General features: G+C 28.3%; 1 protein-coding gene across 3 annotated transcripts in view; it reads left to right on the forward strand.

Moving 5' to 3' along the window:
- LOC129960196 (acetylcholine receptor subunit alpha-like) overlaps positions 1–17,982 on the forward strand; it is a 333,853-nt gene that overhangs the window by 272,646 nt on the left and 43,225 nt on the right. The gene's annotated exons all lie outside the window — the stretch shown is intronic.

Here is a 17,982-nt window from a genome sequence, read left to right on the forward strand (position 1 = left end):
TTGATTTTTGTCATTTACAAGTTCATTTAATTTCATTGAGAAATTTTGCTGTCGTGTTTATCTTCTTTTAAAAGGAATTTCTTTCTAAAGTTTAAGTAGACATTAGAATTTATAAAAATACACATTTAATATTTTATTCCTTGATACGCATAGATATTCCTTCTTTAAACCAGGAAATGAGAAAATGCTTGTATAAGCTGAACATAATTTAATGATAATATTTAAGTGACATCATTTCATAATAACTATTCATACTTACATAATATGATTAATTATATTCATTGATAAAAAGAGTTTTTAGTAGAACACAGAAATAAGTTTGGTTTTGCTTATCAGCTCGTTTGTTGTTTCTATGTTTATTTTTTTACGTACTTACATAATCACTTTCATTAGAACTAAGCAAAATATTTCTTCCTAAGAAAACGAATTTTTTTCTGAAAAATATTTGACAAATTAATGAAACGTGATTAATTTCTTAATTAATAATATCTTGGCACCTCGTTTGTTACTCTAGTTAGCTTGAAGTAATAGAAAAGTAAATAATGACCATTTAAATTAGCGGGATAACATTTATTAATGCATGTTCGAAACTAGACATTTTCCGGAAACCCTAACTGATTTATTAATTATGTACTGTAACTCAGCATTAATCCTTTCAACTTTCTATTCTTTGATTAAATTATTATTCAGGGCTGCATAATTTTATTCCACATCTCTTGGCAAACTAGCTGGATTTTTGTATTTCAGGGTAGGACACAACTAGTAATTTGAATAAAATCAGAGCTAATTTGACCTCGTTAATTCCCGTATCTTAAATTTCACACCCAATTGTTAATTTGCATTTGGCGCAGAGCCTAAATTGGAAAAACAGATTAGAGCTCCGCATCTTTAAATTAATTTTTGGTGCTCTATTTTAAATTGATAAAGGGTGAGCTTTATGATGATACTACAGAAGGTAAATTTAAAATATATTTCTTATTTACGTCAGTTTAAAAAAATTATTGAAGAACTATGGTTAATGTTTAGTTTTGGAAAAGAATATGATACATTATTTTCTAAATTAAGTGTATATTCTTATATAATTTTCTAAAGTAAGTGTAAATTTTTGAGGGATTTTCTAAATTAAGTAGTGTGTATCTGATTTCAACCAGTCTTTCACATTTCCAACTGTGCCATTAATAATAATGGCCACTGAGATGGCATCATAATGTCTTATGATATATAACAGGTAACCGCATTTTTATTGTGCTGTATCATTCATTTCTTTTTTCCCTTCTAAGAGATGAGATATTTCCGGCATGGTGGTTGGATCTCGCCACCCTGGAGGGTACACAAATAGATGGGGGATCTGACTCCTACCATCGGTGATGGGAGGTATTTCCTTCGGGGAGGGTTGTACCAGGGCCGGTGATGGCCCTTAGGACTCAACCACAGTTCCCGCCAGTGTTGCTGTTGCGGTGGTCCGGTCATTCAGCCTTATGGTTTAAATCCGTGTGCCTTCGAGGCGTGTCGGAGAGTCAGTTGATTGACTTACCCTTATCTTGATGAAATGCTTAAAAGCAATTATCTTTAACAGGTAATTTAAGATCTTAAATTCCTGCTTGGAATTTTTTGATATTGTTGTTACGCCATATTAAAAGACATCATTCAATGAAAAATCATAAATTTAAAAAAAATGAGAGAAGTATTATCCCCTCCTTATACCTGAAAACAGATTCCAAGATCATTCACAAAAATAAAATAAGGGATATCAAGAAAGAAGAAGTATTCGCATATAGGTGGAAATAGATTTTCAGTTTTGTTCAAATCCGTTAATATCTGTGTCCATAATTATCGAGAAGATGAATTTGATATGAAGATATATCTTAATCACTTTTTAGTGCATTACTCTTTTCCATTTTATTTACTTTAAAGGGTAAGAAAGTTAGTAAAAAAACTTGAGTAACAATCAGATTTGAAGAAAGATATAAAACATACTGTCTTAGAAACAAAAAAAAAAAATGTATGTTGATGGAAAACCCATGGTATGACCGTTGTTCACGTTTTGTTTGAACAATATAATAAATTAGAACATGCAAAAACAAATATTTTCCCTAAAAAAATTATGACTAGAGCATCTCATATGTCTGAAATTTTCTGCTTAACCAAAAACGAATGACCCCAAACCGATTGATTTATTTCAAAAGCAGCACCATATATGCGCAACGTCAATAAAAAAGGGTTAATCAATAATAAATGAATACAAAGCAGTAAATTTAATCGTAATAGACAAGAAATGACTTATTTATTTTAAAATCAGCATCATACTTATTAACAAGGATTGTATAAACCTTCGAAAAAATTCTTATCAGACAATAGATGTATATCCTTAAAAATAACAATTATCTAAACATCGACATTGTTACGTGATCTTAATTAAATTAAACTCATTATTTGTACAATGCTGCATTACTTCTAATTTCTTTCATGTGTGTAAAGAATGCATTTGTAATCCATTGTTAACTCGCCTCTTGATGTGCTAAAGTTCGGAATTTTCTTACAATTGTTCAATACGATAATTATTCAATTTTTGTATAATATTATAATACAATATTATTTTTATTAATAATTTTATTTTATACGATATACTTAATGTGTTATTTAAAATTCTGATTCTGTATGTGAGAATATTATCTAGTCGAGAATTGGATACAAAATTGAAATAAAGAATTCCTAATAATTGCAATAAAAAATTAAGGAAATATACTAAAGATTGAGTTCCTGAAAGCAGAGAAATAAGGTAATTAACATACAATGAATATTATAGTAAAAGATACTTTTTAAATGTTCATTAGATTTCCAAGTAACATGAAGTATTTCTTGCAGAAACTCAAACTTACGCAAATTTTATTTTGATTTCAAGATTTTAGATAAAATATTTTTTTTTTTTTTCGATTTTAAAGATAATAATAAAAGCGTTATTTTTAAATATATATTTTTTATGGATAATTACCGAATATTCCTCAATGTCCTTTTATTTATTTTGTAAGTGGTATGAGTGCCATTTCTTGATGAAAGAAATGGATAATTTAAATAGCTTACCATTAATACTTTCTTACTATTAAGTCTTTTAGCTGAGATTTATATGTTGCTGCAAAGAATCCCTTTTTCCTTGAAATAGTGAATGATTATCGTTTATTTATATAATTCGGGTTTCTGTCACATTTTCTTTTGTATTACATTTGCGCAAAGAAACATGAGGTTTGTTGAAAAGAAAAATAGTCTCAATGCATCAGCTTCTCGCTCGCCCTTGTTTCAGTTCACAAACTTTGCTTTTGTTTAGAGACAAAAATATATATTTCTTTTACTTGAAAACAGAATTTTCAAGCATTTGTCCAATAGAAAGAAAACACTTCGCATAACTAGATGCTGGGGAAAAAGTGGGGATTTTGAATTGTTGTTTTCGATCAAAATATGTTTTACTTGTGACTGAATCGAATTTTTCAACATTGTGTGATGATTACGATTTAGTTTTCAAATTTGTACATCTATGATTCCAACCATTCCAATAATTTTGATCCAACGTATTGCTAGACAACTAGCATAAGACGATTATTAGAAATATTAACACACAGAATTCATTTAAATGGCAACCACTTACAAGTTAAGTGATGTCTTTTGAATCTGGCATTGGTTCATTTTTTATTCTTATAGACTTTATTCATGACAATTTTCTGAGAACAATTTCAATTTTCAACAATTTCAAGAAAATAATGTTTTTCTGGTTCTTGATGAGTTTAAATATTTTAAGGAATAATATAATTACATGTTATTTAAGCGAATTAAAACCGTTGAAACAATATCTGAGTTCATATTACAAAATTTTATTTTTTCCTAAAGAATTCGGCACAGCAGGAGCTATCGAGTTTTGATAAACTATATGACCATTTCATGACTATGATATGCATATTCAATACCATATGTCAGATTTTCAAAGTTAAAATTAATAAATAATTATTTGTCACTGATATGTTAAAATCTTCCATGAAGTATCTGCAAACAAATGGTTAATATAATTAGGCAATATTTTGTTCTTCAAACTCTTACTCTGCATAATGTTGATCGATCAATATCAGGGATAATCTGCATGTTGAGACCTCTCGTTAATAGAAAAAAACATTAAAGTACCCATTGAGGCGTTAATGGCATTTGTAATTTCATTGTTTTGCATGAACAATAGTGCTTGGACGATAGCAACCAATATTTTGAAAGTTTTCGTTTCGTTCGTTCTACATAGGTTTTTAATTATTTCAATTTTAAAAATGTGATGTATATTATCAATTATTTATGAAACATTTATTTTAAATGTGAATGCATTTCTCCAAATCTCTGAATTTTTCACAATATACAGTTGATTATTTTATTTTACAAAATTTGTCCCGAACTCAAAATTTTAGATAATTTAATACCAATTTAACTATTCAATCAATTTAATCAGCATAGAAATACTTCTGCATTTCTGACAACACAATCAAACAACTTTGGCCACAAAGCGCCACCAAGTAAACAAAATTTTAGACGATTAGACTAGACGCATTTGGCATTTTAGACGTTAAGACTAGACGCATTTGTTACCGCTGCATTTAGTAGAATTCCTTCTGCTCATTTTATGCATAATTTAAGGTATGAATTTTTATTTTATGAATACCGCTTCTTCCTAAGAAATTAGTTGTACACATTCTCTACTTTTTCAAATTACAGTAGTTGTTTCAGAAGCTTTAAATTCAAGAAAAATATTTATTATTTAAATTCATTTCATTATAGGTGCTTTATACAAATATCATAGTGAATTTTACTGAATGTCCACATTTTATAAATTTTAACTTCTTCCAACAGTTAGATAATTTTGTTGGTACGCTGAATATACCTTGCTGAAATTCAATAATAATTTTTTGCTACAATTAAAATCTATCTATTTTTGTAGCTTCATTTTCCTAATTTCTTGTACACTTAGCCATAATAAGCTGACACTATTTATCTGAATTACATAAACTAAAAAAATGATACATTTAAAAAATTATTTAAAATCTCATTATCCATTTTTATAAATAAACTATATTACAGAAAAACATTTTTATACTCTTCCGTTAATAATGGATGAAATTTTTATTCATAACCATTGCTTAATTCTTTTAGTCGTCTTCTGGAGAAATTGCAAAATAATTTCTTCGGATATTATTCAAAAAATAAAAATTTCACAAGGAGTTTCACAAAAAAAAAAAAAAAAAAAATTAAATTACACGATTGTATAAAATCTATTAAGTATTATATTCACATTTCCCCTTAATATAGCAATTGATCTTTCATTAGCAGCAATATTGCATGGAATTGCTAAGCATAAAGGAAAGAAATGTATTAAGGGCATGTGTAAATGTATTATTCTATATATTATACTTTTCATCTTCAATACAATATAGAAACAATAATATAAATGAAAACAATCACAAATTACCATCTGGCGCTCACCCCGAATGCATGCGGAGTAATTGAATGATATGAATGCCATAGCAGCATTGGCAGCAATTAAGATTAAATCCTAAGGGTCCTCGCCGGCCACGATAGAATTTCTTCCATAGGAGGTAAATCCCGTCATCAGCATGGACAGCCATACTACACCCACCAGAGTTTCGAAAACCAACCACTACGCCGAAAATTCTAATCCTAATGACTGAGGTGATTCCCCTATGGAATAATACTGAAAATACGCAAAAATGCATTACGCGGAAATGATTTAAAACTTTAGTAATTGTTTGTAAAGAGGAAAATGGTTATAAAGTGAGAAATCATCCAGCAGCTCAAAACAATGTCGAAAAAATACATATTAGTGAAACCTGAAGAGCAATTTGCATGCTTATTTAGATTGTTGGATTATCTGCCTCAAAATGTAAAGATAAGATAATATGATTTATTGAAATAAAATATAAAGAAAAGAAAAGAAAATAGGTTAAATTAATTATCCTAATTTTCATTCGATTTCTTTTAAACTTAAAATTGGAGAACGATTGCTAAATTTTTATTTTAGAAGGACAAAAAAAAATGTTTAATTGTTTCAATTTTGGATGTCTTTTCTTTGGAAAATCTCAGGCTATTTAATTGCTATTTATAAGCACTACTTGCAATTAAGAATGAGGGCTTTCATTATGAAATGATTTTTTATATAGCTCATCAAATGCGTGGAATTGTTGAGATGCAGTATTTACATTATTTAAAGCAATTAATGAAAGCGCAACAACAGAATGATAACATTTTCATTCAGTTCCATCACAACACAGCCAGTTTTGAAATCTACGATTTAAATTCCCAAGAATTCCACTGCAAATATTTGTCGACAATCGATTTTGATGCTCGATTTGAAACTACGTAAGAAAGTTATTAGTTTTCATGAATTATTTTAATATGTTACACCCACAAGAATTGCGCTTTGGTTATCGCGATGTTAAGATTATCGCCGTGACACAACAATCATTCCTCTTAATGATTTTTCTTTGCAAGTGCTAATGTTAAATTCATGTTCACATCTATCGTTTACCAAATATTATTTTGCAGTTGTGAAATAAAATAAGTTATAGATAATATGCCAAGACTTCAACTCATGGTAACAGCCGTGTTCTTGAGAAATCAAATTTAGCTATAAAAAAATAGGTTTCGACCATTAAAAAAACATTCACATTATATAGAGGAAAAAGATTACACATTAAAAAAGTTGATTGTTAAACGATTTCAAAAGAATTAAACTGTTGTTCAAAAGTATGGCTGCACTAGTAGCACCCATTTTATTTCATTCTTAGCAATCAATCAAATGAAAAAGGAAAAAAAAAAAAAAGAAAGAAAGAAAAAGAAAATAAACTTAAAGCGAAAAGAACTGAACTGAAAACATTGCAATTGAATAATTATATTCCTCAAAACTTTCATTCATAAGAGAAAAAATAATGGAAAGCAATAAAATTGGCAGTTAGCATCTTTTCCAGGACTGACATTTTTACAAATCTATGACATAATACTAAAAATTAAAAGAAATTTCTAAGAAAAATTATCATTTAAAGGGGAAAAATTAAATAAAAAGGAGAAACTAGCAAGATCCCTGCTTATTTTATCAATTATTTTCTGAATTATCTAATGTGTCACCTTCTATTTGGAAATGTGTTGTCCTAATTCATCTGTAAATAAATATATTTTACCTTCAAATGGAAAGTAAAATTTAGAAATATCTGCTTTGCATTTTTTACTAACTCTACCCCTATTATTGATCAGTACAAACACAATAAAGTTCAAATCCAGCTTCGAAAGACTATAATTAGCAAAAAATAGTCACTTGTACAGGAACAAATACTTGTTCTGCTGAACAGATTCCTGGAGATGGAAAAACAAAGAGATCGAAAATAAAAGTACTGAAATTCAAGAAAATATCTGAAAAGTATATGCAAACTATCTGTTTCTTCATCCATCTTAAGGCTGACGGGCTTGGATAAGGAAATCAATTTAACATTAATTTTATTCTTGTTCCTTCATTCTCAGACACATTAACAAAGACTCTTTTGAAGAAACAAGCATTAATATATAGATTATATACAACTACTTTTTCTAAATTTTTCCTTCAAAAAGGAAATAAAAAACTGGAAAGAAAAAATATTCGTCCCAATTGTCCCTTTCCATTGATAATATGACCTCTATATATGAAGAAAAGGACTCTAGAGATGAGAAAAATAAAACACGAATTAAAAAGTTAGCACAAATTCTGGTGTGAAATATTTCTCCATTTCAATAAAGAAAATTAAATTCACAGTATCACTAATTGTATCGCTATTAATCCACTCCGATCAATGGTAGTAAAAAATTTCGAAGATCAAGCTTTAACCGAACTAATATATATTTATTTCCCCCAAAACTTTTCATTCTAAAGGGAAATAAAATACGACGAAAAAATATATCGGGAGGGCATTCTTTCATCCACGACAACCACGTCCTTGAGAAATCATTGATAGTCAAAAGAATGGTCCAGCATGGCGAGCGGAATAATAATAAAAAAAATCAATTAGTTTCCAAAGTCCAACTACTCCGACTATGTTTTCTTGAAAATCTACCTTTCCTTTTACTGAGTTCTCTTTCATTGCCATTAATTCTTTCATGAATGTGAATTACTTCGAAACGGCTTGATTTATATTTAAAAAAAGATTGATTCCGCAATGAAATTTGAAAATCGCAGGGGATAAATGTTTAATATTGATAGCTCTAGAGATGCGTTAGTAAGTACATAAGGAGTAGCGCATGAATAATGACTCGAGATTCCAGATTGCAATTCATATCATTCTCAATTGAAGACGTGATGAATGGATGCAAGGGAAAGCACAAAAGAGTAGTGTTTTGTGCTGGAATGCCTTGCCCCGGAAATGTCGTTATTCACAAGAAAGGTGAAAGAATCAATGTTTAATACCGGGAATAACTCAATCGATTCAAGAAAAGCCAGATCCATTGTCAAGATTTAAAAAATAAAAATTGAGATATGCAGTGAGACAGATGCATGCATGTGTATTTTTTGTGCTCCACAGCAATTCATAAATGCCTTTATGAACGAATATAATCACTAGCAAACTTCATTCAATAATCTAATCCATTGTCTATCTCCTTTATCTAACTAAAATGCATTTATATTTCCATATTTGTCAAATTTAATTAATTTTTATATTTTGTAATGCTTTATCTAGGAAAATTTGATATATAATAAAAATTACTGCATTTTAGAAGTATATAATGCAAGCAACGTAAAATTAACCGAAGAGAAGTAAAAGAAATGCATAATATTAAATTTTGATCTGCCTCTAATTGCTATGTAACAAAATTGGATAAAATCTTAAAATCTAACCATAAAGGTGAGAAGAAGACATCTAAAGAGGTAGTTTAAAAAGGGTTATTATTCCAAGTTGGGGGCCATAATAATCTGTTTGATACACTTCATTAAAATGAAATATTCATGAGAAGTATTTTTTTTCTTTATAGAGTGTTCATATTATTTCTCTTCTGATGGATTCTCTCTCACTTTGGTATATCTGGAAATGAATTGACTGAGGAAATAGCAAAGTCTGCTATTAATTTTTTAAACTATCCTGTTTTTTAATGGCATCAAAAACCCACCCTTTATTGAAAACTTCAAACTTAATGGGACACTAAAGAGGAAAACAAGCATTACTTTACTAAGGAGTTCATTGAGTTTTGGCCTGATTTATCCAACAGAAAAATCGACACATTTATTATCCGATTAAGAATTGATGTACGAATATATATGGTTGTTAGAAGAACTTGCCCCTAGATGGATGCTAATAGTCAATGTCAGTTTCACTCATACTAACAAAATGCAAGATAATTTCAATTCTCATTGTTTCCACTGATTGAATTCTTCTTGCATTATTTTAAAAGACATCCTACATAAAGCACCTCATTCTTTCATTTTTTAAACATAATGAATTTTTACTATCTTATTTGAATATAAATCTTTAGCATTTTGAAGGCCGAGACAAATGCTTTTTGGAGAATTAAAAAATTGGCGATTTGTGAAATAAGGGATCAAAAGAACCTTCACATTTTATGGATGCAACTTTTAGGATAGTTTCTTCACAGATGGCCGCTTGAAAAAGAGTTTAGCAATTATCTCACCACAGCTCACGAATGCTTCAAACCAATATTGAAATTCATTTGGTAATTATGCTATCCATTGTATATCGAGAAAAAACGCAAAAGGGGATGCTGTTATAGCATAATGCGTGAAAATATACCATTATAGATTTATGCATAGCTAAATTTCTCATATGAATGTGACATCAAGCTAATTATCTTATTTTCTTATTTGTAAAATCATTTTAATTTGAAAATTTTAGGCAAAACATATATTTAAAAGGGCTTTCTCTTTCACTTCTATAGTAATCATACTTTGGTCTATAGATGTGGCTATTGACGGGAAACAAAATATAATGAATTAAAATTTTTATAAAATTTTTGATTTAAAGTAAGAAGTTTTGAGTAAATCTTTTTAATAACAGACAAGCGTGAAAGTAAGTCTGAAGATTTTACAATTTAAAAATACAATAATAACCACTTAGACCTTCAAAGAACGACTTCAGATGAAATTATAAAAATAATCTTTAAAATCATAAATCAGTCAGAAAGTAAAGAAAGTTTTTGAAAAACTTATATTAGGAATTTTATATTCCTTTTTTTTCTCTTCAGAAGAGTGAAAAAGTACCTGAAGTGGAAACAGAAATATTTTAACATGGGATTGGAAAGCAGGAATATTTTACTGCCCCCGACAAAAGTGTTAGTTTTTCCTCTCTCTCCCTCCCTCTTCCTCGACCATCTGAAGGGTTTCCACAAGTTTTAATGCATTCATCGGAAAAATTCAAAACATTCTTGAACATTTTTGATAAAGACTTCAGATATGAAATTATAAAAGAAAAATCAAAACCATCATTCTTCAGTCAAACAGAAAAGAATTTTTACCAAAAAAAATCACGTCGAGCAATTTCAAATTGTTTCTATTCCTGGCATTTTAAAAGACAAAAAGCACCTGAAGTAGAGATGTTATTTGATATAGGATCAAAAGAAAGGGTTTCTTTCTTAGATAAAATTGCTACTTTTCATCTGTCTCACACACAATGTTGTTTATTTAGTTAGTTTCCATTAGTTTTAATGCTTTCGTCGTAAAATCTCTAACACTGTTTTTGCCAACACATAGAAACTTGAAAGAAATGTGCAATCTCGAGAGAAAGTAGTTTCGGCATTTGAAACAACAAAACCTTGAATATATTCCATGGTACTCCCTAAATGACCTCCCATTTCTTTACACTTACAAGAACAATACGAAATGTTTACCTCAAATTTAATTTAAACGTAATGTAACATTTTTAATTCAAAATTACTCTATTCTTATCGTAGTAAATTTAATATCTCTTCCATATTTAATTAATTAAATGGTGTTGTTATGATACTTTTACGTATCTCTGATTTCATAAAATATTATGCGTCCATTAATTAAATTCAATTGCACAAATATAAGAGAGGAAGCATTTAATGTACACTTAAACGACCATAAAGTTTGCATAGATCAGTCTTACTCCATTCTTTTCTTCAATACAATCTGAAGAGCAATTATATGTATGCCTTTCAAAAGGGGCATTTCATTCCATCCCAAAAGGCATATTAAGTGAACCAAGTCAGTTTTGGAATCCAAAACATTTCTTGCAGAAGAAAAACTTGCATTTTGTCATAGAGTAATGCATTTAAATGGTATGCGAAGTGACGTTTATCGCCTGACTGGGAGATCATATGCATTTGTAGATTGAATAATTCATTTTAATTACAGATTTACAAATTTATGTGAAAATATTTTTAAAAAAACGGTTCATTATTTCATCTTTCAAAGTATGTCTTTCAATTCAAACTCGTAATAGCGGTTTATTTTCATTATGTTACTAGTTATTATTTTTCACATCTCAATAAGTGTCAGTTGTAAAATTTGTTGTTAAAATGTATCAAGTGCCCTCCTATTGAGTTTTGTTTAGTTATATTTTCATTACCATTAGAAGCAATACAAAGGCTATTTCTGGACGTATCTCGTAAATTTGAACCGTGGTGAGATGAAAAGGAAAACTCCTGAGTTAGCATCCCCTTCTTTAAGCTCTTAGGTCATAACAGCGAGAAGTGTTCCATTCATTATAGGATTAAGCGTGTAACTGATCCATATACACGATCGATCTTTAGTGAGATTTGAGTCTCGAGCCTGGAATCCTACAATGCCGGAACTTAGACCTTACTGCAAGGCTATTGTAGCCATTCCTTGGAGTAAAATGGAAACTGAATGACGAAGTTTCCAATGTCAGCTACCTCATCTTTATCTTATTTGTTATTCAAAATGACAAAGGCTATTCTTAAAACCTTTTTGTTGAAATGTCCGAATGAAATCAATATAATTTTAAAATTTAAGCAATTTTTCTATATTTTTATGAAACGATCTATAAAAATACCTTAGAGTTTCATACTTTTTAACACTAAATTAAAGATACATGAAAAAACTTTTAATAATTTTATATATATATATATATATATATATCCTTATATAATTTAAGAAACCAAATATACCAGTTAACGCTAAATATAACTTTTAAAACAGTCAGAGTGAAATTTTCCTAGCCTATTTTAAATATCATCTTTTCAATGATGGTATAATACAAATGTCTAAGACACATAAACGTGTTTATATAAAATAAAAAGCTATATTCTGAAACTGCTTTCGAAACTAAACTCGTTAAAATTAAATGAGGCATGAACTTAAAATGTTTCGAGGAAAATGTTATTAAAGACATTATAGAGTTTGAATCCGATACAAATATGTTGCTTTCAGAAGAATACGTACGCTATATATATATATAGTGTTATTCTTTTCCGATATTATTAGAAATGTACGGTATACTTTTCTACCAAAGCTAACGCATTATTTTTCCATACTATTATTGCACTAAGTAAATGAATTTTATAATGTTGTAAAATCATATATAATGTGTTACATTTCATTAGATCTTTAATTCGCCGATATGAGGTGTAACTGTTTGTTTAATTTTAAACATAAAATTAATTCTTCAATTTATTTAGTTTATTAAAAAATGTTTTTGTCAAAGATGTCCTAAAAATTTACATCTCAAACTATTTCCTGCATTATCAAAACATTTTTCAAACATTCTGTATCTTCATAATTCTGTAAAAAGATATTTTTTACGAAATATAATTTTTTTTTCATCAAAACAACCCTAAAATCATATCCACGAAAGCATTTTATTGCAAATGCTAAAATATAATTTATTGCTCAAGAGAACACCTGAAAATTAATTTTTAATATTTTTATTGCATCCTGATTTGAAACACCTTCGCTATTGCACCAAACAGCGGCTCTTTCCAAATTAATTAATTGATATTTTAATTTACATATAAAAACTGACGCTACTTATTTATTCCTAAACATAAAATTAATCCTTTAATAGCCATTTAACAACCAGATTGAAAGTTACCTAAATCTTTCTTTTTGTAGTTGATGCTCATTCCTTAGTTTATCCATTTTTCAGTTTCATTAAAAGGCCTCTTTTTCTTTAAAAGCCATCCTTAAACAATATATATGTCTGCATGTTTATATACTTTGTGATGTTTTTGTCACGCAACTAACCTTAAATGCATAAATGTTAAAGCGATGCTCTCCAAATGATAAAAAGTGATAGTTTGTCGCCGTAAAGTATGACATAGCCATTCAGGATGAAAAAGACTTAATTTTGAAGCAATAAAAGTAGTGCAGAATGTGCATGCTAGCATTAAGTGGGGTTGTTTGAGGTAATGGACTGTGGTTTAACCCGGAAACCACGATTGTTTAGCACGTCGTAGAATTTTTCACGCCATTAAAGGCAAAATGCAGATGGCGTCGATTTTATAAATTTATCATCGTTAGACTCGAGAGCCATCCATTAATTGGAAGAAATGATCCGAAGAATATCATTTTTATTAGTGCTTGCTCCGTGAATTTCTTTGCATAAAAGAAGAGCATTAATCAGTTTTTCTTTTGCTTTGGTTTTTTTTAACTTTATTTTCTTTGAAAATATTTTTTTAACTAATAGATAAAATATTCATTGCATATAAGTTCTTTAAAGCTAGAAAAAATGCCATTTCGAAGTTTTGACATCATTAAGAAATGTAGGAAAGCACATTAATGTGTGCTTATACGTCCTCGTCTTCATGAATTCATAATAAATAACAATTATAAAAGATCCATCAATTTTCTTTGTTTTTTATAAACACATGCTTTAAGAGTTTAAAATAATTTTAGAATAGTTTTTGAGATGGTACATAAAATAAAGTTTTATGGGAATACCTCATTTTCCATGTAATTAAATTTTTAAATCATGCCGTGATCTCCAAGTGTGTACATAGAATAAAAACTCTCAATTTTAGATTAATTAGATTAAAAGAAGATTACCTGTTGGAATATTTTCACTCCTTACCTGTGATATTCCATCATATGCAAGTGTGTGTACGAGAATGGAAGCACGTGCGCCAGTTTGTAAATATAAGTATATGCACGGTGTGTTGGCTGCCGGATAGCCAATTTCTAAAGAGTTTGAGATAGGCATGTAGTTCTAGTCAGGAAACATGTTTTGAATGATGTAAAAAACAGAATTCATTGATTTGATTGACTTCTTTAAAGCAACCACAATTAGTAAAATAGTGCTATTCAAACATTTTGAAATCTGTTAATTTTGGTTAAGAGAATTTTGGTAGAAAATTTCAGTTAACAGAAATATTTTATTCAGTAAGAGTAATAAGATCGGTTGCATATATAGTGTTAACATTCAGAGATGATTTTACTCAACTCAAAGTTAACAACTTACTACAACTCAAAGATAACCATGTGCTTCGAGAAGGTGCAGATGTCTGTATAAAGAGGATTATTTTATGTCTACTGAAAAGTGTGTCGATGAAATGAATGCTACCGGATTAACTCTAATAATCTTTCATATCGCGCCATTTGGTTCATCTCCATAACCAACAAATGTACCAGATCCATAAATATAGTGAATCAATATATGAAATCATCGTTCATTAGTGACAAAGACGAAAGTTAATACAAAATTTACCTTTTTAGTTATGCACGAAAAATGTAAATGTATCAAAGAAATAAAATAAAAAGCAACAACTTAATGATGTCCATGCGTTTTAAAGAGGCTAGAAAACAATTTTTCTTATGTTTTTTGTCTAAGAAAAAGAAGCTGGCACTGAGAAAATTGAATTTCCATTGTTTGATTATCCTTCCGATGTCAAATCACACACAGTCGTAAAAAATTTTAAACTTCGTTCAGATTAGGTACAACATCAGAGAAAAAAATATTTAAACCATTGCATAAAAATAATCATCAAAGTTTTCTTAACATTGGTGCTAAATAATTTTTCTTCTCGCAGATTTTATAACAACAGAAATGATAAGATCGTTGACACATTGTTATCTTTCCTTTTCAACATTCGTATAATGTATTTTGCTGCATTAAAGTAAAATTATATAATAAGAACATTCGGAACATTTCGAAAAACGACTTCCGATAACCGATTACTTTTATTTTTTCTGATTTACTGCAATATAATCACAAAAAGATTCGATGATTATTGTTGAATTATTCAGATGCAAAATGTTATTTAGTCTGATCATTTGCTCACACATTTATTTCCCAAAATTTTCATATAGAATTCTCTTTCGTATTTCATTGCAAATGCAAAAATTGTGCAACCTTTCAGTGAAATAAAATTTATTTTATGCAAAAGTTTCTGAAGATATGGATAGAAATTATCATATTTTTTTAAGAATTAGATGTAAAAGAAAAGTAAAAAGTAAGAATCTGTTCTTATTTTCAAAAAACAAAGGTGAAAAAAAAAATGAGTATATATCTTTCAAAAAATTCAAAAATATAGAGCGTCATACTTCTTGAATATGAAAGATAATTAAATGCGAGATGTATGGCATATCAAATGTCATTTCATTTTACTCGCATAAGTAATAATTTAACATAAAACTTACTGAACCAAACTTCATCTTCTTGAATAAAATTATGAAAGAATTTGGGAAAAGAAAATGATAAGTGTATAGTTTTTTAGTTCAACTTCTATTTTATGTTTAAAAAATTCAATTTCCCAATTAAATTAGACTTTAATACTTTTCAAGAAATTTGTTACGAAATCGCATTTGAAAGGAAAAAGATAATACTCGTATAAAGTGAAGATGTTCTATGATGTGTTGCCGCTGAAATCAATCAACAAGAAAAATTTAAGTTATATAAATACACTCTGTCAACCCAACTGCTAAATTAGCAGTCTTAATGTATAGAATCCATAAATGTGTTATTGATTTCACAACCATAAATGTGTTATTGATTTCATTCTTCACGTTATTTCGTTTATTAGTTTAAAAACAGCTTGTGCAAAGCGCCTTCTACCAAAATGAAATGAAATAATATGTTTTAAATTTATAAAACATATTTTTTGTCATTAATCTAAGTATGACTGCTTCGAAATCTAATTTGCTTTGATCATTTCCGCACATTATTATTTAAATCACCCATAAAAAATAGAATTGCAATTTTAGAAATTATGTTATTTGAGCTATGCATAATTGCAATTAGCAAATTATGTTATTAGTACTATGTATAATTGCAATTAGTAAATTATGGTATCTTTTGTATTTTGCAATTCAAACAGAATAGAAAATCGGATTTCAAGATACCTGATAGTAAACTAATGGATTAATTTCCAACATTCTTACATAAGAATATGTTGAAAATTACAAAAAACATTTTCTTTAAAATTTCTTAATGAAATGGAAACACTCTTCCTTTCTCTTGCTTTGGTCGGAAATTTAAATGGCGATGCCATATTGATCATCCGATCAGAATTTAAAATTATATATATATATATATATATATATATATATATATATATATATATATATATATATATATATATAAATTAGTGAACGCTTAAATAAAAGTTTTAAAATCTCATTTTCTCTCTGTATCACTTTTGCTGTCAAACCTCATACATCACAAAAAATATCAAATATAGAAGATTCAATTTTATTGATAATAAAAAGATCAAATATAACGAAAAGCAATTCATTGAGATGATAATGCACAAACGGATGACAAGGCAGAACTGACTGTCAAAACTTAATTCAGTGAATCTACAGGGAAAAATCCATAAATCATCCACATGTATTATCGTATAATTCATTTGTAATTCAGAGTGTTTCAGAAAATAAACTTAAATGAACAGACTACATAAAATAAATGACGTGATGATGAACTAAATGAGATAAAGTGGAGTGACACCTTTTCATTGCTTTTGACTTGAGAAATTTCTCATCCTTAGATGTCTTGGTATCTGAAAAATCGTTTTTAAATTAATACTTTACTTCGACAGAAATGTGACAAATGGAGATTTTCTTATACTTGATTTAATAGAAATTTATTTGGTAAGAATATAAGAAAAGTATAAATATTTTCTGGTGATATATATTAAGAAAGTTAATATTTATTTTAAGGAATACAATCATTCATTGTGTTAAAAATGTATATAATTAATAGGTAAAATATTATGTAAGGTTTGTTTGTTTTTTAAATGAGATTGAGAGTAATCCTAACAAGCCAAAATTGAATATTGATTACAGAATGAATTAATATTATAGGTTTTATGCAAAATTATTTAGAAAACAGTTATAATCATAGTGTTAAAACACTGAAATGAAGCAGTGTTCTTTGATTAATAAGTATATAATTAGAACGCGATTAAATTTCGATGCAGCAGTGATGATCATATAAGAGTTTTTCAAAGAGGGATAAATTAACCTGCGAATAATGGCAATACTTACCAAATACAATTACATTCGTAGAATTAAATAGCACTTTTGAAATAGAAAATTATAAATAGAATGTTCTGAAAAGCGTATATAACAACCTTTTTAGCTCACACTGTAACTTTTTGCTCACGGTGAAAAAACGGAAATTCCATGAATATATATAATTTATTCCCATGAGTGTGATATTTACCCTCAAACTGTGAGCGCACATCAAATGACCAGTGGAATTTCCGATTTTTATGTAAATATAGTCATCTCATTTTTACAATGTATTTCATGTAAAATCAGATTTATTGTATATTACCGTACTTTGAAGTTTCCTTATAATTTAATTAATCATACCTACAGTTTATAAAGAACCCCAAATGAGTTCTACTTTTTTCTATTATAATTAATTATTAACTATCTAATTAATTGGTTAATATTAATTAACTAATTTATAAGTAATTAATAGCATAATTCATTTCTGTTATAATTAATAATTCTATTATAATTAATACCATTATATTTAATTAATT

This window comes from Argiope bruennichi, chromosome X2 (assembly GCF_947563725.1).
Source record: "Argiope bruennichi chromosome X2, qqArgBrue1.1, whole genome shotgun sequence".
NCBI classification, from domain to species: Eukaryota; Metazoa; Arthropoda; class Arachnida; order Araneae; family Araneidae; genus Argiope; species Argiope bruennichi.